Below are 22,644 nucleotides of genomic sequence, written 5' to 3' on the forward strand. Positions count from 1 at the left end.
GGCAAGAACACTGGAGTGGGTTGCCATTTCTTTCTCCAATGCATGAAAGTGAAAAGTGAAAGTGAAGTCCCTCAGTCATGTCCGACTCTTAGCGACCCCATGGACTGTAGCCTACCAGGCTCCTCTGCCCATGGGATTTTCTAGGCAAGAGTACTGGGGTGGGTTGCCATTGCCTTCTCCAAGATGCAGATGACACCACCCATATGACAGAAAATGAAGGGGAACTAAAAAACCTCTTGATGAAAGTGAAAGAGGAGAGTGAAAATTTTGGCTTAAAGCTCAACATTCAGAAAATGAAGATCATGTGCTGGGGTCCTGCCCTGGTGGATCCAGGGTAATTCGATGGGGAGACAGAGTAGGCAAGGAAAAGACATTTATTTAGAAATATAAAAGAAATTAAGAAATAGTATAGTAGGAAAATTTAGTGGAGAACAGATGCTGAATAACTTGGTTTACGTGGAAAGCCAATAAAGTTCCAGACAAGGAGCTTGCACCACCTACATTTGGCCACCGGCGTCCTCTTGAATAGCAGGGGGTGCCCCGCCTAGGGCCCCCTCTGGCATGGATCTTAGAAGCCGGGCAAGTAAGTAGATATGGCGAGCCTCCACGCCCCAGATGGGAATTCAGCCAGAAAATAGAGTAAGGAAGAGACACGGGGGAAACCAGTCCTTCCAATGACTGGCCTGGCCTCTATTGTCTAGAAAGGCCTTTTATACCTTTTTGATTGTACATAGAGATCAATGGGTAATACAAAATTATGCAGTGTTAGCAGCCCAGACCCTTATCAAAACCAGGCTTTTCTCTCTGCATACCTAGTTGTATACACAAGTCTTAGGTGATTTACATCATCTTCCAGCCAAAAGGGCCAATTAACATTTTACAGCTCTTTTCTTATAAGGGTTTGTCAACCAGAAGACTTATTTGTGTCATTCTTCTCAAAGTCTGGTGCCACTCTCAGAAAGCACGAAATAAAGTTACATTCTTACATAGCAAAGATACAGCAATTTATAACAAGTAAAAGGAGTACAGTGATTTATAACAAAAGAAAAGTAACTCAAAAGTCTAGTGTTGCTAACATCAAAATTACTATATACCTTTTCCCATATCCCGATTACATTGATTAATATCCTCACAGGTGCCTAAAAGATAAAGAATATGGAGGCCTGGCAGCAATCATTAAGCCAACAGTGAAATCCGTCACCAATATGATTTTTAGCTCTTTAGAAAAGGCTCTGGATCTTTAAGGTGCTTTAAGCTTTGTGCCTCTCTCGGTTGGGGGGCTGTAAGCAATTCACAAGCTGTAAAAAGTCCAGGGGAACCTGTTAGGCAAGTAGAGAGTTATCAGAGTTTCAAATGCAGAAGACTAAAGCCCTGAGTTAACTTTTTCCAGAGTGTGTCAGAAGAGTGGAAAAGCACAGTACAATAAGGCACGCAGATTCTCGTTTTGGAGGTACATGCTCAGGAAATTCCAGAGGGAAACCCTGAGACCTGACTTGCCTTGTCCATCAGGCCTCTCCGCATGACCTTGTCATGGGTGGGATTCCTTACGCTGGCTCCCGGCAATCATGGCATCTGGTCCAATCACTTCATGGCCAATAGATGGGGACACAGTGGAAACAGTGTCAGACTTTTTATTTTTCTGGGCTCCAAAATCACTGCTGATGATGATTGCAGCCATGAAATCAAAAGATGCTTATTCCTTGGAAGAGAAGTTATGACCAACCTAGATAACATATTGAAAAGCAGAGACATTGCTTTGCCAACAAAGGTCCGTCTAGTCAAGGCTATGGTTTTTCCAGTGGTCATGTATGGATGTGAGAATTGAACTGTGAAGAAAGCTGAGCGCTGAAGAATTGATGCTTTTGAATTGTGGTGTTGAAGGCTCTTGAGAGTCCCTTGGACTGCAAGGAGATCAAACCAGTCCATCCTAAAGAAGATCAGCCCTGGGTATTCTTGGAAGGATTGATGCTGAAGCTGAAACTCCAGTACATTGGCTACCTCATGCGAAGAGTTGACTCATTGGAAAAGACTCTGATGATGGGAGGGTTTGGGGGCAGGAGGAGAAGGGGATGACAGAGGATGAGATGTGTGGATGGCATCACTGACTCGATGGATGTGAGTCTGAGTGAACTCTGGGAATTGGTGATGGACAGGGAGGCCTGGAGTGCTACGATTCATGGGGTCGCAAAGAGTTGGACATGACTGAGTGACTGAACTGAATTGATGTGGACAGCAACTTTAAGTGAAATAGGTTTTTTGAACCAAAGGATGTGACTCCGAACATATACAGATAATGTCATTTGACCCAAAACAAGCTTTAACACTGAGTCTGTATGTGTGAGACTCATATATAGTATAATGAGTTATATATATAACATATAACTCAATATAATGAAACAGAGTTTATTCCGTTTGTATGTAAACATTTTGTGAGTATTACAGATGGCGTGTCTAAGGCTCAGTGGTAAAAACCCACCTGCCAATGCAGGAGATGCAGATTCCATCGCTGGGTTGAGAAGATCTCCTGCAGAAGGAAATGGCAACCCACTCCAGTATGTGGCCTGGGAAATCCCATGGAAAGAGGAGCCTGGTGGGCTACAATCCATGGGGTCTCAAAGAGTCAGTTATGACTTAGCAATTGAGCAAGAGCGTGGGTTCTGTAGGGGTGCTCCATCAATATTTGACTCATTTTATTTTAGCTGCCAGGGCACTATAATGCTACTACTTTCTCATCCTTCAGACTTTTTAGGAAATCTGTGCAGGAAGGAGAAGAATTTAGAATAATTACTAATTTCCTGATTTTCACTTCCAAGCCTAAGATCTGAAAATCTGCATTTGTAATTGACTTAACTTCTTAATTCCCATTCTATTTTTTTTCCTGATTTCAAGATGCTTATTCTCATTGCAGAATTGTAGTCTCTGGATTTGTATATGCACTTGTGCCCCACTGAAGGTTTTTGTTATATATACTAAGATATAGTATAGCATAGTGAAGTCGCTCAGTCGTGTCAACTCTTTGCGACCCCATGGACTGTACCCTACCAGGCTCCTCCGTCCATGGGACTTTCCAGGCAAGAGTACTGGAGTGGGTTGCCATTTCCTTCTCCAGGGGATCTTTCTGACCCAGGGATCAAACCCTGGTCTCCTGCATTGCAGGCAAATGCTATACCATCTGAGCCACCAGGGAAGATGAGTACTAAGATATATATATCTTTATATATATATAACCTTTAAAGATCTGGCATATACCAGTGCATTTGCTGTCTCTATTTATTTGAGTAATCATCAACCACATTCTAGTAGTCCGCCAGAATAAGGACTGCTGACTTCAGTGGGTCACCAATTCTATGATTTATATTTGTGCGATGTGGCACATATTGTGTAGAAAATGTACTCTAGTATACTCTTAAATTGTCTTGGACTTTTAAAGTGATATGATTTTTTAAAATCTTTATTTACTTGATGAGAATTAAGTATACTGATTATTTTTATTCTTATGGTTATAATATTCCTTTTGAAATAAAATTATGACAGACATATCTCATTGACATGAGGAAGCAGAGTGAGGAATGCTCCCCAACCCTGCATAACTGAGTTTATATGAATCATCTGTGCTTGTTGCTCTCAAAAACAAAGGCCTTTGAACTGAAGTGTTATCTGAATGTTGAGTAACAAGGAACCAATGATTAAAATGATAGTATTTCCATACTATGGAATACAGCCCATATATTGTAAATGTTGGGAAATATTTGATAAAATGTGGTTGCCAGATGTTTCCTTTTAAATGAATGCAAAGAGGATGCACATACATTAAAATCAAATAGATTAAAACCAATAATCAAGACAAAATGTAAAAAAGCAGAGGAGAAAAAGATACATCACAAAGGAATAAGTATAAGAGAAATTAAATATTTTTTGATCAGAAACTATGTAAGACCTAAGGAAATCTAATAGCATCTTTACAATCTTCAAAGGAAATAATAACTGTCAATTTAGAAAATTTTCATCAAAAAATATTTCAAAAATAAATAATAAATAATGACTTTTAAAAATCTTTTAAAAATTAAGACCTTATTTTTTAAAGAAGTTTTAGATTCACAGCAAGATTAATGGGGAGATAGAGATTTCTCATATATTCTCACCCTTTCTCCCCAGCCTCCCGATTCCCAACACCCCCCACCAGAGTGGTACATTTGTTACAATTGATGAACCTACATTTCCCCTACTATGGCCTATTTCCAATGTTGTATAGTCTATGAGTTTGGACAAACACGTAATAACATGTATCTATCATTATGGTATCATACAGGGTATTTTCAACGTTCTACAATTCCACTTTGTTTTCCTGTTCATCCCTCCCTCCACCCCAGCCTCTAGCAGACACTATCTTTTCACGTTTCCGTAGTTTTCTTTTCCCCCTTTCCAGAATGTTATATAGTTGGTAGCATACTATATGTAACCTTTTTAGATTTGTTTCTTTCACTTAATAATATGCATTTAAGATTCATCCATGTCTTTTCATGGCTTGGTCACTCATTTATGTTTAGTGTTGAATAATATTTCATTGTCAGTTAAAGTCTTTGACCTATTTTTAAATTGGGTTGTTTTAATAGGGTTGAGTTAGTGTTCTTTGTATACTTTGGTTAACAGTCTTTTATCACTTAAGCTTTTTGCAGATAGTTTCTTTTTAACAATAATTATCATATTTTATTCTCAATATTATATACTTTTATAAATTATTTTGTCTTGATAAATAGAAAAAAATTAAAATAGAAAATAAACATTTTCTATTTGGGGTTTTCAGGGTTGAAATATGCACATTAGATTTTGACCTATTAGGTTTATCAACATGAGTCCAAACTATTTCCTCTGGCATTTTATACAGACAGCATGCTTCCCTGGTGACTCAGATCATAAAGAATACCTGCAGTGCAAGAGACCCAGGTTCAATCCCTGGGTTGGGAAGATCCTGTATAGGAAGGAATGGCTCTCCACTCCAGTATTCTTGCCAGAAAAATTTCATGGACAGAGGAGTCTGGTGGGTTACAGTCCATGGAGTCACAGAAAGTTGGACCCAACTGAGGAACTAACACTTTATAAAGACATCATGATCATTTATAAAAATCAAATTTCATTCCCTTTAGCCCTAACCAATCTGTTAAAACATCAATGTTTGTAATGTCTAAATGACAGCCTGAGTTTTCAATGGAAATATAAATAGGCTTTGATTTGATTTAACAAAATGAAAGTGTTTAGCAAAATCTTACATTTTTGTATCCTAAATCTAGTATCTAGTGTTTGCAGAAAACCCTCTATAGAGAACATATTTTATTTCATTTCACACTGTGTTAATTGTGTAATACACTGTAACCATTACCTTTTACCAACTACAATTACTCTTCTAATGAAAACTGATGAATTTAACAAGAAATTATTAGATCTGTTTGATCTAAGCATGAACAAGTGGTTGATGGGAAATGATTCTTAATGAATATTTCATTCCCTTTACCACTCCCTCCTTCAATTTTGTAATTGAATTACATGCCTCAATTTAGTTAAATAAAGAAATAATCACATAAGACGCTTAGTGTACAGAATACCATAATACATAACATCAACTATAAGGAATTTTTTGTTTCAGACCAGGAAATGTATTGCCTGCCATTTGCTTTTTTTTTTTTTTTTTACATTTAGTATATGAAAGCAAATCTAGTTTTTCTCATAAAATTTTTCCTAAGTTTTCTGCCTCCTAAATATCTTCAAAATAATATATTCATGTGTTCTCTCTTTGTTGCTGTCAGCAAAAACCACCATTATTTCTGGCATCCCAATTTGCTGCTTCTCTTTTTCTCTCTCCCATTTTTTTCCTTCCAATTTCCTATCAGGAACTTCTTCTAAAGATGCTTAAATCTTGACTTAAATCTTTCACAGGTCTCCTGTTGCCTTTAGAATAAGGTGCTAATGCCTGAATAGTATAAGAATTCCTGTGGGGTTTGTTTCCTATATATTTCTCAGTGCCATCTTGCACGTGGCACCTAGTGCTCCAGTAATATGGACAGTTTGCTGTTCTTCAAACATTTCATGATATGCTGGTAGGCTCATCTCTAAATATTTTTTTTTTCTGCTTGAATTGTTGTCCTCAGACTTTCTCTGCCCACCCATCTCAATACTGTTTAGTAAATTTCCATTCATTGTTCAAGAAGCAACTTTAAACTTTTTCTTTCAGTAGAAGGGCAAGATGTTAAAGTGTGTCATAAGCATAAACTTTATCCTAAGAATACTGCAAAATAATCTATTCTTTGAATCCATCCTCCATATCAATTTCTCATTTTATTTCTACCATGTTTACAAACAGAGCCTTCAAAATACTTGTAATGAAGAGTACTACAGATCAGTACTCCAACCATATCCTCTCCGCCTGGTTTCCTTACTGGATACCAGAAATTCAGAGAGTTAATAAAACTCTAGGAGCAGCTCTCTCAGCCTGTTATGGAGGAAATCTGATGTGTAAATGTTACAGTTCCTTTGCCCCTAGGTTGGGAGTACGTCAAGGCTGTATATTGTCACCCTGCTTATTTAACTTATATGCAGAGTACATCATGAGAAACACTGGACTGGAAGAAACACAAGCTGGAATCGATTGTTGGGAGAAATATCAATAATCTCAGATATGCAGATGACACCACCCTTATGGCAGAAAGTGAAGAGGAACTAAAAGCCTCCTGATGAAAGTGAAAGAGGAGAGTGAAAAAGTCGGCTTAAAGCTCAACAGTCAGAAAATGAAGATCATGGCGTCTGGTCCCATCACTTCATGGGAAATAGATGGCGAAACAGTGGAAACAGTTTCCAACTTTATTTTTTTGGGCTCCAAAATCACTGCAGATGGTGATTGCAGCCATGAAATTAAAAGACACTCACTCCTTGGAAGAAAAGTTATGACCAACCTAGGTAGCATATTCAAAAGCAGAGACATTACTTTGCCCACTAAGGTCCATCTAGTCAAGGCTATGGTTTTTCCAGTAGTCATGTATGGATGTGAGAGTTGGACTGTGAAGAAGGCTGAGTGCCGAAGAATTGATGCTTTGGAACTGTGGTGTTGGAGAAGACTCTTGAGAGTCCCTTGCACTGCAAGGACATCCAACCAGTCTGTTCTGTAGGAGATCAGCCCTGAGATTTCTTTGGAAGGAATGGTGCTAAAGCTGAAACTTCAGTACTTTGGCCACCTCATGCGAAGAGTTGACTCATTGGAAAAGACTCTGATGCTGGGAGGGATTGGGGGCAGGAGGAGAAGGGGACGACCGAGGATGAGCTGGCTGGATGGCCTCACTGACTCGATGGACTCGAGTCTGAGTGAACTCCGGGAGTTGGTGATGGACAGGGAGGCCTGGCATGCCGCAATTCATGGTGTCGCAAAGAGTTGGACACGACTGAGCCACTGAACTGAACTGAACTGAACTGGGGTCTGGATGAGGTATTCCTCAAAGGAGTTAAGATCCTATAACTCACAGCGGTAACTTACCAGATAATTCATCCTTTATGGGTTCTTTCCTTCCCTCTTAAATTTGCCTTGATTAATTTCTTTGGGAACATATCCAAAATAAGCTACTTGTACTAAAATCTTTGTTCAACAGTCAACTTCTGGGAGAACACATATTGAGAAAGACATTGGTAAATACCATTTACTCATTGAATTGTTTTTACATCTTGTAATTTATTAATGTTAGGCTTAGATAATCAGAATGTTTTAGGAGTTTCAAAGTAAATAATTATAGCTTTTATGCAAGTATATCAACTTATGTATAGTTCATAAATAAGGATACAAATTTAGAGCATGTTTTGCATTGGCCAAAATGTTTGTTGTGGTTTTTCCGTAAGATCTTAAACAAGAATGAACTCTTCATTCAGCCCAGTAATTCCATTCAAGCTCAACTGAGGGCAGTTTGAAAACTAAACGATAGAACAAAATAAACCAAGGATGATGATATAAAATCCATCACAATCTATGGGAGTCTGGCATTATCTGATGTATGGGATTCTTTTTTTAGCATTGGAAAAAAATTCCTGAGTCAATTTTAGCATCAAAATATTGCTTAGATTTCCATGTATTCTTTCAATCTTACAACATAATCTTAGGCTTTGGCAAAATTTTAGATCTGATTTTCTTATTTCTGTCATTATATTTGAAGACAAAATTATTATAAATTAATACAGCAAATGAAAATATAAAAGAAAATAAAAATTATACTGCTCATCACTTCTCCCCCAAAGATATCACTATTTAAAATATGGCATAGTTTCTGTACAAATGTCCAAATGTATAGCATTATATAAATATAGGCTAACACTGTTTATATCATTTTGTGAACTTCCTTTCTCAGTAAATAGCCTGAATTTTTCAGTGCTATTAAATATTTTTCTACAAAATTATTTTTGTTGGCTATAGGAGATTTAACTTAAGGTGCTTAATTTTTGGTTTGATTGCATATTTAAGTGACACATTTGCAAATCCTTAAAGTCAAATTTTGTAAACTAATAGCTGTTCTAGGGCTTACACATAGTAGTCACATTCTGGCTCACAGAATCTTGGGAAATTTTATCATCTGGCATCAGAGGATCAAGTAATTCAATTTTTAAAACTACTTCAACTGTCTCTACATAAGCTTGGTTGTTAGAGACACCTCTAATATATAAGACTCTCATGTTAGAACTAACCCATACCTCTTATTCTGCTTCTTCTTCTTTCCCCATAACACATATTACTACCTAACTTATTATATAATTCATAATTTGTAATGTTTGTTGTATATCTCTTCAATAGATTTTAAGAACCATGAATGTGAGGGCAGTGTCTAGCACATGGTGGGTTTTTAATAAACTTTTGAGAAATAAGTGCAACTTGAAAAAAGCCTTTTCTACACTGTATAATCTCTACTTCTAGTAATTGCAAGTCATTATGATAAGAACCAACATCCCCAAATAATCTTTAGATTATATCATTTCTTCACTTTGCCCACAGGTTGCTCAGTTGTTAATTTTCTTGTGAGTTCTTGAGCTATTTGATGTATGTTACTTGTTCATCTGGACTAGAAAAAATTTCAGAATTAAACTGGATGCTTTGAACACAAAGGAGGAAAGGACTGACCTCCAAATGTGTGTATAAAATCTGAGATCTACATGTTATAACAAAATGCAGCATCAAAGTTAGATTAGTATCATGTAGTAGTAACATGTAGCTATTACAACTATCACAACAGTAAATGTAAATTATCACTTGATAGGTATCTAAAAATCTATTCTATGTTGAAAGTCTCTACTAAAGTCATATTTTCCCATGGGCTATCTTTCTAGTAGAAATAAGTGCATGGACATTTTAAGGCTGCTACATGTTTCTTTTCAGTTATTTTGGTATGTTAAAGATGTTCATATGACTTAAATCAGGTGAGTAAAAGAAATTTTCATTTACTTATATTTTGTCTCCTCTTTTAAAGTTTTATTTTCCCTTGCCTGCTTCTTCTTGAAGCAATGCTAAGTGTTTGGTGAGGAGGAATATTCCATCCTCCCTGCTGAGCTCAGGCAGCAGAAGAGGCACCACAAGACAGGGAATTCCATAGTGATGCTGCTGCTTATCAGCTCAGGTTGTATCATATGAGCTTTGATTATTATCTTAACTCAACAACTGAAACTTTTTTATTTACCAAGAAATTATTCATCTCTCTTTAAAACCAGATTTGGTAGTTGACTCCAAAATCTCTAGAGTTGAGTCAGTGTACCAGGTAGATTTATTAGATTCTACAGAAAAAGGAAGAAGTCCCTTGATTATAATTAGTTTGTTATAATGCAACCAAATCCCTTACTTGTCCCAGAAAATATAATTTTCAAAAGTTATATAATGTTCACAAAGAAAAATAAAACACATATGCATTTAGGTTACAAAAACTGAGAGAAATACTTTGTTACACTGTGAAAATGATTTTTTAGCACCTTTGTGATGCCAGCACAACTCAAACTCTACACCCATACTTCTCTACACCGGTACTTGGAGGATTGATGATTCAGATTATTCAACCTCAATAAACACAAAACAACAAACAAAAAGCAAAGAATACTGATACTTTGTTTTATTACAAATTGAGTAATTTACATTTAAGAAAAAATGAAAAAGCACATACATAAATTTCAAAGATACACTAGACAGTAGAAATTTGCAATGCATGGAACAACCAAAATACCAGTGCCTAGGATATACAATGATTCTTACATCCAGCAGAAGACAATCCCTAAGAAAACTGGGCAAAAGATATAAAGACATAATCTGAAGAAAGAGAAACCTGAATGTCCAATGAACATATGGAAAAGCATGTGTTTTTAATAGTGCACAGAAAAGTGAAAATAAGACATCAATGAGATAAGGTTTCAACTCCAATAAAAGTATGAGAGCTTCATAGCTTTCATATATGATGTCAATACAAATTGGTATAACCTCCTAAGAAGCAATTTGGCAATATCTAATAAAATTGAGGGTGCAGATACATGCAGTCCAGTAATCTAGCCCTAACCATATATTCAGAAAACTAAGATCATGGCATCTGGTCTCATCACTTCATGGCAAATAGATGAGGAAACAATGGAAATATTGACAGACTTTATTTTTGGGGGCTCCAAAAATCAGTGCAGATGATGACTGCAGCCACAAAATTAAAACATGCTTGCTCCTTGGAAGAGAAGCTATGATCAAACTAGACAGCATATTAAAAAACAGAGACATTACTTTGCCGACAAAGGTCTGTCTAGTCAAGGCTATGGTTTTACCAGTGGTCATGTATAGATGTGAGAGTTGGACTATAAAGAAAGCTGTGCACTGAAGAATTGATGCCTTTGAACTGTGGTGTTGGAGAAGACTCTTGAGAGTCCCTTGGACTGCAAGGAGATCCAACCAGTCCATCCTAAAGGAGATCAGCCCTGGGTGTTCATTAGAGGGACTGACGCTGAAGCTGAAACTCCAATACTTTGGCCACCTCATGCAAAGAGTTGACTCATTGGAACAGACCCTGATGCTGGGAAAGATTGAAGGTAGGAGGAGAAGGGGACGACAGAGGATGAGGAGGTTGGATGACATCACTGACTCAATGGACATGAGTTTGAGTAAACTCCAGGAGTTGGTGATGGACAGGGAAGCCTGGCGTGCTGCAGTCCATGGGGTAGTAAAGAGTCAGACACAACTGAGCAACTGAACTGAACTGTACTGAATCATATATTCTAGAGAAAATCTTTCAAAAACAGCCTGCAACCACCAACACAAGGGTAGGTCTGAACTATGAGTCCACTTGTATCTGTCTGATATCTGAGTACAGCTATCACACAAATCAACCCAGACCAGAAGAACTGTGAGAATAAAGAAGTATGATTGCAAGTCACTAAATTATGGAGAAATTTGTCTCACGTAAAAAAGCTATCATATCTACTCATGTCTATGCTGTATATAAATATAAATACAAATACAGTGAAAATAAAAATGGGATTATATTATCATTTGGAATTAATAGCATCATAGAATAATATTTTTCCTATATGGAGCAAGATTGTTATTGCTGTTTTTTCTATAGCTCTAGAAAATAAAAAAAAATAAGTAGAGAGTGGTATAATTCCCTTATCATTCCAAAATAGCAGCCAGAGTTTCTGTATGCTGAATGTGGGCTCCCTTGCATCACATGATCTTTGTGGACCTAGGTACTTTGAAATCTTTGTCTTCATTTGCTTTGTCTTCATGCACTGGGAGAGGCTATTGCTTTGAGTTGCAGTGGCTGCATCCCAAATGTAGAAGGAAAAGGAAACTGTGTTCATTTAGTTTGTCCCAGAAGCAGACACTGAGAAAGGAATTTGAGTGCAAGAGGTACATTTGGGAAGTACAGAAAATAATAACAAGGGAGAGGAAAGGTGATACAGGGAAGGGAAGGAGAAAAAAGACATTATTCAGCCTACTCTCCCACAAAGCCAACTGGAGCTCAGTCCTGTAAGAAAATGTAAGCTGGTGTAAACACCTGACTCAACTTTGCCTCTGCAACACTGCTCATTTAGCACATAAGGATGAGAGAGCTGGAGTATTAACACATAACCTTCAGTGAGTTCCTTTGTCAGAGGAGCCTGGCAGGCTACAGTGCATGGGATCGTGAAAAGTCAGACACAATTGAGCGACTAATACATCACCTTCATGAGTTGAGGCCTGATCCAGTGGAAGAATGGTGATAATTCCTTTGAATTTCCAGACTTCTATGTGGAAGGAAGGCTTTTCTTGGCTCTGGGGGAAAAAAATTCTCAGACACAGGGAAGTTCATCAGAGAACAATGAAAGGTCTGAGACACAGCAGCAGAGCCTGATGGTGTCTGTTCCAGGGATGTATTCCATAACTGGACAAAGAAGAGACTTGGTTTGAAAACTTCAGAGACTGGCCTATTTGCCCAGAGGTGGGAAAGTGGGGACTTGAATGATTCCAGTTGCCATGGTTACTATGAATGGAGACCTTGAAGATGAAGTGGAGGTTGACTCCAGATTTGCTCTGCTGGTGCCTCAGACCACCAGGCTTTCAAGGGTCCACATGCTGCTGGGAGCAGATTCTAAGGTAGCCAGGTATTGCAGAAGGAGAGCTGAAATTTCAACCTCAAAGCCCTTGGAGATGCATGTATTGTAGAGAGTGGGCATGCCCTACATAAGGTTGTTATGTATCATTGGTAAGTGTGGCATTAGCCTGGGTGATTCAGGAAGAAAATCCATCTAAGGTTTCCTGCACTTAGAGCGTTATGGAACAAATTATAACCAGTCTTCTCTAGTTAGACATCAATATATTCTGAAAAAATCAAGATGATTAACTTTTTTTTTTTTTTTTTAAATTTTACCTATGTGAAGCTGTCTGAGAATTTTCTCAGGAGAAATCCCTAACTGTGGAAATCTGGATGAAAAGTTTGGGTTTTAAAATATATTGCAAAATTGTCTTTGAAAATGGATATATTGATTTGTATATAGTTCTATCAATGTATTTGGAGTTTTGATGATTAAGTGGCATTTAAAAACATTTCTTATAACTGCATTCAGCTATTCCTAGCTTCCATGTCTTAATTTTCCCTTGTTTCATAAAAGAAGCAGAAAGTCATGAGTTATCAACACAAGGATGTCAAAAGGTGCCAAGATGTTCTTAATTAGGCCAGTTGATTTTGTTTCCATTTTTATGTTATTTCTGAAAACTTTGAAAGAGATTTTTTCAAGTTATCCAAACTCATTTGCTAAATTTACTGATCCAAACTTATCTGCTAAGTTTGCTTGCTTTTCATTGTGAAGTTGGAAAGTGAAAGTCATTCAGTGGTGCCCAACTGTTTGTAACCCCATGGACTGTAGCCTGCCAGGTTCCTCTATCTATGAATTCTCCAGTCAAAAATATTTGAGTGGGTTGCCATTCCCTTTTGCAGGGGATCTTCCTAACCCAAGGATCAAACCCAGGTCTCCTGCATTGCAGGCAAATACTTTCCTGTCTGAGTTGTCAGGGAAGCCCTTACTTGTTTTTGTATAATATTAAACTTGTATTTCATTTAATGTCAGAGAGTTACTAGAATTCTAGTTCTGTGACTCATTTTCTGTTTTGTTCTTCATTATTTTATTATTTAGCATGTATACTAGAGAATTGATGGGCTTCCCTGGTGGCTCAGAGGTTAAAGCGTCTGCCTGCAAATCGGGAGACCTGGGTTCAATCCCTGGGTCGGGAAGATCCCCTGGAGAAGGAAATGACAACCCACTCCAGTATTGTTGACTGGAGAATCCCATGGACGGAGGAGCCTGGTGGGCTACAGTCCATGGGGTCACAAAGAGTCGGACACAACTGAGTGACTTCACTATCAGAGAATTGATAAACAGAATTCCATGTATATCATAAGTATCACTTGGTTGATTTACAATACTTAAAATTCTCATCAATCACATGGGCCACAGCCTTGTCTAACTCAATGAAACTGAGCCATCCAGTGTGGGGCCACCCAAGATGGACGGGTCGTAATAGAGAGTTCCACTGGAGAAGGGAATGGCAAACTACTTCAGTATTCTTGCCTTGAGAACCTCATGAACAGTATAAAAAGGCAAAAAGATAGGGCACTGAAAGATGAATTCCCCAGGTCAGTAGGAGCCCAATATGCTACTGGAGATCAGTAGAGAAATAACTCCAGAAAGAATGAAGGGATGGAGCCGAAGCAAAAACAACACCCAGTTGTGGATGGGACTGGAGATGGAAGTCAAGACCCATGCTTAAAGAGCAAAATTGCATAGGCACCTGGAATATTAGGTCCATAAATTAAGGCAAATTGGAAGTGGTCAAACAGGAGATGGCAAGAGTGAACATCAACATTCTAAGAATCAGTGAACTAAGATGGACTGGAATGGGTGATTTAACTCAGATGACCATTATATCTACTAGCGTGGGCAGGAATCCCTTAGAAGAAATGGAGTAGCCATCATAGTCAACAGAAGAGTCCAAAATTCAGTACTTGGATGCAATCTCAAAATGACAGAATGATCTCTGTTAGTTTCCAAGGCAAACCATTCAATATCACAGTAATCCAAGTCTACGCCCCAACCAGTAACACTGAAGAAGCTGAAGTTGAATGGTTCTATGAAGACCTACAAGACGTTTTAGAACTAACACCCAAAATAGATGTCATTTTCATCATAGGGGACAGGAATGCAAAATAGGAAGTCAAGAAACACCTGGAGTAACAGGCAAATTTTGCATTGGAGTACAGAATGAAGCAGGGCAAAGGCTAATAGAGTTCTGCCAAGAGAATGCACTGGTCATAGCAAACACCCACTTCCAACAACACAAGAGAAGACTCTACGCATGGACATCACCAGATGGTCAACACTGAAATCAGATTGATTGTATTCTTTGCAGCCAAAGATGGAAAATCTCTATACAGTCAGCAAAAACAAGACTGGGAGCTGACTGTGGCTCAGATCATGAACTCCTTATTGCCAAATTCAGACTTAAATTGAAGAAAGTAGGAAAACCACTAGACCATTCAGGTATGACCTACATCAAATCCCTTATGATTATACAGTGGAAGTGAGAAATAGATTTAAGGGTCTAGATCTGATAGACAGAATGCCTGATGAACTATGGATGGAGGTTTGTGGCATTGTATAGGAGACAGGAATCAAGACCATCCTCAAGAAAAAGAAATGCAAAATAGCAAAATGGCTGTCTGAGGAGGCCTTACAAATAGCTGTGAAAAGAAGAGAAGCAAAAAGCAAAGGAGAAAAGGAAAGATATACCCGTTTGAATTCAGAGTTCCAAAGAATAGAGAGGAGAGATAAGAAAGCCTTCCTCAGTGATCAGTGCAAAGAAATAGAGGAAAACAATAGAATGGGTAAGACTAGAGATCTCTTCAAGAAAATTAGGGATACCAAGGGAATATTTCATGCAAAGATGGGCTCGATAAAGGACACATATGGTACGTACCTAACAGAAGCTAAAGATATTAAGAAGAGTTGGCAAGAATACACAAAAGAACTGTACAAAAAAGATCTTAATGACCCAGATAAGCATGATGGTGTGATCACTCACACTCACCTAGAGCCAGACATCCTGGAATGTGAAGTCAAGTGGGCTTTAGGAAGCATCCCTAGGAATAAAGCTAGTGGATGCGATGGAATTCCAGTGGAGCTATTTCAAATCCTGGAAGATGATGTTGTGAAAGTGCTGCACTCAGTATGTCAGCAAATTTGGAAAACTCAGCAGTGGCCACAGGACTGGAAAAGGTCAGTTTTCATTTCAATCCCAAAGCAAGGCAATGCCAAAAATGCTCAAACTACTGCACAATTGCACTCATCTCACAGGCTAGCAAAGTAATGCTCAAAATTCTCCAAGCCAGGCTTTAGCAATACATGAACGGTGACCTTCCAGATGTTCAAGCTGGTTTTAGAAAAGGCAGAGGAACCAGAGATCAAATTGCCAACATCCACTGGATCATTGAAAAAGCAAGAGAGTTTCAGAAAAACATTTATTACTGCTTTCTTGACTATGCCAAAGCCTTTGACTGTGTGGATCACAATAAACTGCGGAAAATTCTGAAGAAGATGGAAATACCAGACCACCTGACCTGCCTCTTTAGAAACCTGTATGCAGGTCAGGAAGCAAAAGTTAGAACTGGACATGGAACAACAGACTGGTTCCAAATAGGAAAAGGAGTACATCAAGGCTGTATATTGTCACCCTGCTTATTTAACTTCTATGCAGAGTACATCATGAGAAATGCTGGGCTGGAGGAAGCACAAGCTGGAATCAAGATTGCTGGGAGAAATATCAATAACCTCAGATATGCAGATGACACCACCCTTATGGCAGAAAGTGAAGAAGAATTAAAGAGCCTCTTGATGAAAGTGAAAGAAGAGAGTGAAAAAGTTGGCTTAAAGCTCAACATTCGGAAAACTAAGATCATGGCATCTGGTCCCATCACTTCATTGCAAAAAGATGGGGAAACAGTGGAAACAGTGTCCGACTTTATTTGTTTGGGCTCAAAAATCACTGCAGATGGTGATTGCAGCCATGAAATTAAGATGCTTACTCTTTGGAAGGAAAGTTATGACCAACCTAGACAGCATATTAAAAAGCAGAGACATTACTTTGCCAACAAAGGTCTGTCTAGTCAAGGCTATGGTTTTTCCTGTGGTCATGTATGGATGTGAGATTTGGACTATACAGAAGGCTGAGTGCTGAAGAATTGATGCTTTGGAACTGTGGTGTTGGAGAAGACTCTTGAGATCCCTTGGACTGCAAGGAGATCCAACCAGTCCATCCTAAAGGAAATCAGTCCTGGGTGTTCATTGGAAGGACAGATGTTGAATCTGAAGCTCCAATACTTTGGCCACCTGATGAGAAGTGCTGACTTATTTGAAAAGACCCTGATGCTGGGAAAGATTGAGTGCAGGAGTAGGACGGGATAACAGAGGATGAGATGGTTGGATGGCATCACTGACTCAATGGACATGGGTTTGGGTAGACTGTGGCAGTTGGTGATGGACAGGGAGGCCTGGCGTGTTGAGGATCATGAGGTCACAAAGAGTCGGACACGACTGAATGACTGAACTGAACTGAACTGAACTGAAAATTCCCAATAAGTAAAAGAAAAATGAAATTTCATCTTTGATAAGATTAGATGCTTATCAAGAGTTAATTTAAAATTTTCTTTCTGAATAGAATCAAGCATTTGCCCAATTATCTTTAATTAATCTGCTATAGTAATGAGACTGCAAATTGTAGACGGAATTGCAATGCTTTACAAATCAAAGAAGAGTTGAAAGTAAAGCAATAAAACAGGATGGAGGTTGTTTTCATTTGGGTACTCATGGGCTACTTAGTGTTTTTTCAATATTGCTAGTGAAGGGGAAAATTTCAATAGCTTAAAATCAACCTGGTCTTTGAAATAAAAAAGTTTCCATAATTTTGGCTACTTTTCATTCTAAAAGGGAGTTCTATGACAGGTTGCTTATTACTGCCTTGTCTGACAGCCTGGAGAAATTACTCAAGCAGGCAGCATGAGTGAAGGGCTAATTATGGCAAGGAGGGAAGAAAGGGGATAGAAATTCATGAGCTTTCATTTATCCAGTGCCATTACTCCCTTTCTCCAGCTTAAGATGAAGGCTTGTAAAGACACCCAATTCTTTTTTGACCAGAAGTGCTCAGAGAAATGGATAAAACCATGGACTTGGGCATTGCAGTGATTGAAACTCATCTGTCTCTTACTAGCTAAATTTTTTTTTTTTCCTCACTTGCTTCAATTGTGTCCAACTATTTGTGATCCCTGGACTGTAGCCCATCAGGCTCCTCTGTCCTTGGAATTCTACAGTAAGAATACTGGAGTGGGTTGTCATTTTCTTCTCCAGGGGATCTTTTTGACCCAAGGATCAAACCGGTGTCTTTTATATCTCGTGCATTGGCAGACAGGTTCTGTACCATTAGTGCCACTTGGGAAGACCATGTCTTTCTTTCTTTTTTTTTTAAATTGATGTGTAATTTATCTACAGTGTTAGTTTAGACGTGCAGCACAGTGATTCAGCATTTTTATCCGTTTTACTCCATTTAAAGTTATTACAATATAATGGCTATAATCTTGTGTTGTGTCCTCATTGCTTATCAACTTTATACATAGTAGTTTGTATCTCTCAATCCCTCTCTTGCTTCCTCTTACCATCCCTCTCTTGTTATCTGCTGACTCGTTTTCTCTATCTGTGAGTCTTCTGTTTTATTATATACATTAACTTGCTTTATATTTTAGATTCCAAGTTGATAATAGCATATCATATTTGTCTTTCTCTGAATTATTTCACTAAGCATAATACTCTCTGCTGCTGCGGCTAAGTCGCTTCAGTTGTGTCCGACTCTGTGCGACCACATAGACGGCAGCCCACCAGGCTCCCCCATCCCTGGGATTCTCCAGGCAAGAACACTGGAGTGGGTTGCCATTTCCTTCTCCAATGCATGAAAGTGAAAAGTGAAAGTGAAGTCACTGAGTCGTGTCCAACTCTCAGCGACCCCATGGAATGCAGCACACCAGGCTCCTCTGTCCTACCATCCATATTGCTGTGGATGGCAGAATTTTATTCTTTTATTTCTGAGTAATACTCGTGTGTGTGTGTGTGTGTGTGTGTGTGTGTGTGTGTGTGTGTGTGTGTGTGACATCTTTATCCACTCATCTCTTGATAGACACTTGGGTTGTTTCCATATCCTGGATATTGTAAATAGCGCTATTGTGAACATTGGAGTGCATGCATCTTTTCAGATCAGTGTTTTTGTTTTTTGGGGGATATATACTCCAAAAATGTAGAAGGTGAATCACTAGATCATAGGCTGGTTCTATTTTCAGAGTTTTAAGGAAACTCATACTGTATTCCATACAGACTACATCAATTTTTTTCCACCAACAGTGTAAAAAGGTTCCCTTTTCTCCACATATTCACCAATATTTGTTATTTGTAGACTTTTGATGATGGCCATTCTAACAGTTATGAGGTGATATTTCTTTATTTTGATTTTTACTTGTCTAATAAGTAGTGGGTGAGCATCTTTCCATTAACCTGTTATTGGTCATATCACTTGTAAAAAAAAAAAAATCTCCCATTCCATATGTTGTCTTTTGGTTTTGTTGATGGTTTCCTTTATTGTGCAAAAGCTGTTAAATTTGTTAGGTCTCATTTGCTTATTTTTGCTATTTCCTCACTGACTCATTCTTCTGCTTCAGATATTCTGAAATTGATTCCTTCTAGAGTATTTTTAATTTCAGTAATTGTGTTGTTTGTATGATTATTGTTTAATTCTTCTCAATCTTTGTTAATTGATTCTTGGATTTTCTCCATTTTGTTTTCAAGGTTTTTGATCATCTTTACTCTCATTATTCCAAATTCTTTTTCAGGTAGTTTGCCATTTCCTCTTTATTTATTTCAACCTCTGTGTTTCTAGTTTGTTCCTTCATTTGTATAGTATTTCTTTACCTTTTCATTATTATTTTTTAACTTATTGTGTTTGAGATCTCCTTTGCTCAGGCTTCAAGGCTGAATTCTTTCTTCCTTTTGGTTTCTGCCTTCCTAAGGTTTGTCCAGTGGTGTGTGTAAGCTTCATATAGGGTGAGATTTGGGCTGAGTTTTTTGTTTGTTTGTTTTTCCTCTGTGGGCAGTGCTGAGTGAGGTGGTAATCCTGTCTGCTGATGATTGGGTTTGTACTTTTGTTTAACCCACTCCAATATTCTTGCCTGGGAAATCCCATGTACAGAGGAATCTGGTGGGCTACAGTCCATGGGGTCGCAAAGAGTCAGACACGACTGAGTGACTTCACTTTCACTTTGTTTGTTGTTTAGATGAGGCATCCTGCACAGGGTGCTTCCGGTGATTGGGTGATTCCAGGTCTTATATTCAAGTGGCTTCCTTTGTGTGAGTTCCCACTCTTTGATACTCCCTAGGGTTAGTTCTCTGGTAATCTAGGGTGTTGGAGCCAGTGCTCCCACTCCAAAGGCTCAAGGCTTGATCTCTGATCAGGAGTGAAGATTCCACAAGTGGTGTGTTATGGCACCTAGTGAGATTAAAACAAATACTAAAAAACAAGAAACCAAAGAGGAACCGCAGGCAGGTGGCAGTTACAAAATCAAGCAAATAATAATTAAAATTATGGAATATATACATATACACCCATAAGCAAAGTCAGAACAGTCCAACAAAACTAAAGTACAGTAGATTGACCTGGCAAACAAAGGTAATCAAAAATTACATTTGCCAGTTAAGAACAAAACTAACTAAAGCACAAACTGGAAAATAAAAGTAAAGGAAGATGCCAAGTGGGGGATAAAGCAGTGAAAACAAAACTAATAAATATGTTGATAGGAAAGGAAAGAAAGAAAAGATATGCAAAGTTAAGTAGAGGTAGGTAAAGATTTATATACATTAAAGATTACTGCAAGGGGAAAAAACAGTGGGAAAAGCAAACAAAGGAATAAATGTAAAAAAAATTATGTTAAAAAATAAAATTATAAAAAAGAGAAAAGAAAAAAGGAAGAAGAAAGAAAAAAAAGAAAAAAGAAAACTCCACAGAATTGCAAAAGCCCAACGTAGAGGCAGAGGTTTGTAACAACCATAAATAGTGTGACTGAATATACACATATACGTGTACACCCATAAACAAAATCAAATCAGTCCACCAAAAGTAAAGTACAATAGATTGACACGGCAAACAATGGAAACCAAAAATTACATCTACCAGGTAAGAACAAAATTAACTAAAGCACAAACTGGAAAACAAAACTTAAACAAGGTGCCAATTGGGGAATAAAGCAATGAAAAGAAAACTAACAAATATTTTGGGAGGAAAAGAAAGAAAGAATAGATAATGCAGATTTAAGTAGTGGTAGATAAAGATTTGTATACATTAAAGAATAACTGCAAGGGGAAAAGAACAGTGGGAAAAGCAAACTAAGGAATAAATGTATAAATAAGAATAATAGGTTTTAAAATTTAAATTAAAAAAAGAGAAAACAAAAAATAGAAGGAAAACTCCACAGAACTGCAAAATTTCAATGTAGAGGCAGAGGTTTATAACAATAAAAATATGTGACTGAGGAAAAAAAAAAAAGCTCAAAAGCTTAATTAGATTTCAAAGTGCCAATAAAATCAACAACTACAACAGAGAGGGGAACAAAAGGACAAAAATAGAAAAAAAAATCCAAAAGAATCTACAGAACAAGTCAAAACATCAGCATAATAAATATTTTTCTTGAGTCACTGCTGTCAGAGTCCTTTCCCCAGCTGGAAGTCACAGTCCACCTCTCCTCCCTAGGATGCCCTCCAACACTGCTGATCTCTGGACCTGCTGTGAGGGCAGCTCAGATTCTAAGCTGATCCTACTCCTGCATGTTCTTGCCTCCAATGTCCACAGCTATCAGAACTAGTGCTTTTTTTTTTTTTTTTGGTGGGAGCTCTCAGTGTCCTTTTATATATTCCACAGACACAGAGTCTGCCTAGTGATCATGTGGAGCTAATCTGCAGCTGTACAGCTGGTGGGAAGGTTTTGGGTCTTCTTTCTTAGCCACACTGCCCTTGGGTTTCAATTGTGATTTTATTTCCACCTCTGGATATGGGTCCTCCACTGGGGTTTGCTCCTGAGGCTGCCCTGGAGGACTTGGGTTTGCCCCTGTGAGGGCCAGGTGTGGAGGTGGCGCGGCTGCTTGGGTCACAGGGGTTCTGGCAGCACCAAGTACTCAGGAGGGTTGGCGCCTAGGGCAGCAGGAAATATAGTGCTCTAGAAGGGTATGGAACCAGTATTGGCCAATATGTGCCAGTGTTCTTGCCTGGAGAGCCCCCTTCCCTAACAGAGAAGTCTGGCAGGCCAGTCTACAGGGTCACAAAGAGTTGGACACGACCAAAATGACCCTGCATTAATGGATGCAAAACTTCTTTTGCCTGTGGCAGCTCTGCGCCAGTGAGTGCTGAGCGTGAAGGTGGCTCAGCTGCTTGGCTTGCTGGGACCCTGGTGGTGCCAATTGTGCAGGGATACGACTGCCTCTGCCCCAGGAGTTATGGTCCCATCAGAGTCTTTTTTTGAGCCTCTTGTAGCTGGCTATCAGAAGGCCTCTTTGGCCAGTCTTTCTCCATAGCTCTGCCCATTCGGGCACTTAGAGGGCTCCCTCACCTGGGGTCCTTCTCTGTTGTTCAGTGGATCAGGCACATAGAGGGGTCCCCCTGGCTGGGGTCCTACTCCATAGATAGATGCATCAGGCACTTAAAGGGGCACCCTGGGTGGGGTCCTACTCTGTAGTTCAGTGTGTCAGGTATTTGATGGGCCAGCCTCTCTATTGTTCAGCTGCCTGAGGCTGGCTTGGGGAGAGAGAGGCTATGGTGATGGCTCCGCACCCTGTGCATGACTCAGCAGTATCGCTTTGCTTCCATGCCTGCCCGGCTTTCCTCCACAAGCATTTCCCACCACAGTCTCCTCCCTCACATTCCTCGATCTGTCACTCTGCAGTCAGCAGCAGCCCTCAACCTGGGATTGCTCCACAATCCCTAAACTCCAGCTACCAACCACTTCCCCTTCCAGGGGACCCGTCTCCCTGTCTGGGGTTTGTATGGCTG

The sequence above is a fragment of the Ovis aries genome, chromosome 4 (assembly GCF_016772045.2).
Source record: "Ovis aries strain OAR_USU_Benz2616 breed Rambouillet chromosome 4, ARS-UI_Ramb_v3.0, whole genome shotgun sequence".
NCBI classification, from domain to species: domain Eukaryota; kingdom Metazoa; phylum Chordata; class Mammalia; order Artiodactyla; family Bovidae; genus Ovis; species Ovis aries.